This window comes from Mus pahari, chromosome 1 (genome assembly GCF_900095145.1).
Source record: "Mus pahari chromosome 1, PAHARI_EIJ_v1.1, whole genome shotgun sequence".
Taxonomy (NCBI): domain Eukaryota; kingdom Metazoa; phylum Chordata; class Mammalia; order Rodentia; family Muridae; genus Mus; species Mus pahari.
This window is the reverse complement of record NC_034590.1, coordinates 104,070,791-104,072,902: the sequence shown is the minus strand read 5'-3', so window position 1 is coordinate 104,072,902 and position 2,112 is coordinate 104,070,791.

Below are 2,112 nucleotides of genomic sequence, written 5' to 3'. Positions count from 1 at the left end.
TTCTTAGAATTGGGAACAAAACACCCATGGAAAGAGTTAGAGAGACAAAGTTTGGAGCTGAGACGAAGGGATGGACCATCTAGAAACTGCCCCACCCAGGGGTCCATCCTATAACCAGCCACCTAACACAGACACTATTGCATAGGCCAGCAAGATTTTGCTGAAAGGACCCTGATATAGCTGTCTCTTGTGAGGCTATGCCAGTGCCTGGCAAACACAGAAGTGGATGCTCACAGTCTGCTATTGGATAGCACACAGGGCCCCCAATGGAGGAGCTAGAGAAAGTACCCAAGGAGCTGAAGGGGTCTGCAATCCTATAGGTGGAACAACAATATGAACTAAGCAGTACCCCTTGAGTTCATGTCTCTAGCTGCATATGTAACAGAAGATGGCCGAGTGGACCATCACTGGGAGGAGAGGCCCCTTGGTCTTGCAAACTTTATATGCCCCAGTACAGGGGAACACCAGGGCCAAGAAGTGGGAGTGGGTGGGTAGGGTAGCAGGGTGGGAGGAGGGTATAGGGGACTTTCGTGATAGCATTTAAAATGTAAATGAAGAAAATACCAAATAAAAAATTGGGGAAAATAAAGAATTTCCCTCAGGAAAGAGTAGGATAGTGAGCCTATGCTTTCTCCTGAGCACTTGGTACACCATGCTTGTAGAGATGAGAATTGTACACTGCACAGGTGGAGGTTGAAGGACACAAGTGTGGGTTTGTGTGTGTCAAGCCGGAGGTGCTATTGGAATCCCAAGGTAGTGAATGAGAAGTTACCTCACTCTATAGGTTCAAGCCCAATCTAGACCAAATCCCAGCATGGAGATGAGAGTTCAGCACGAAATCCCACTCTTAACAGTGGAGCTATTACCTATTGTTAGATGCTAGGAGGAGTGATAGCTTCCTCCAAGAGTGGAGTCCCTAATAAACTGACCACACTTCAATTGGAGATCATGAATCCAAGAATATTTGGGGCAGCACACGTTGTCTTGATGGAATGAGATTTTTAAAAAAGTACAAAAATTAGATAGGTGGGAAATGGAGTATGTAGGTAGGTCTGGGAAAAGTTGGGGGTGAATATGATGAAAACACATTGTATAAATCTCTCAAAGAACTAATACAGTGAAAAAGGAGGATGGGTTCTCCACTGAGGTGGAGAAGGGAGAGTCAGAGAAGAGAGAGTTATTACATACTCATTTGGAGAGGAGACTTAAGTAATTCTACTTTTTACAGTTTTTCCAAAATAAATGCTACACAGATTTTTTTATAGGTAAGAATGTCCTTCAAATGCTAAACTCCATATCTATCAACCTGCACAAAACTCAAGTCCAAGTGGGTCAAAGACCTCAACATAAAACCGGATACAGTAAACCTAATAGAACAGAAAGTGTGCAATAGCCTTGAATTCATTGGTACAGGAGACAACTTCCTGAACAGGACACGACTGGCTCAGACTCTAAGATCAACAATTAATAAATGGGACCTCATGAAACTGAAAATCTTCTGTAAGGCAAAGGATACTGTCAATAGGATAAAACTGCAGCCTACAGATTGAGAAAGAATTTTTACCAACCCTACATCTGATAGAGGACTGATATCTAACATTTATAAACAACTCAAGAAGTTGGACACCAAGAAACCCAAATAACCCAATTAAAAAATGGGATACAGAGCAAAACAGAATTCTCAACAGAGGAATCTTGAATGGTCAAGAAACTAAGAAATGTTCAACATCCCTAGTCATCAGGGAAATGCAAATCAAAATGACTCTGAGATTCCATCTTCCTGTCAGAATGGCTAAGAGGTGGTGCACTCCTTTAATCCCAGCACTCGGGAGGCAGAGGCAGGCAGATTTCTGAGTTCAAGGACAGCCTGGTCTACAAAGTGAGTTTCAGGACAGCCAGGGCTACACAGAGAAACCCTGTCTCGAAAAACCAAAAACCAAACCAAAACAAAACAAAAAAGCAACAACAACAAAAAAAACCCTCAAATGATAGTACATGATGTTGGGGATGTGGAACAAGAAGAACACTCCTGGGGGCTGGTGAGATGGCTCAGTGGGTAAGAGCACCCGACTGCTCTTCTGAAGGTCCTGAGTTCAAATCCCAGCAACCACA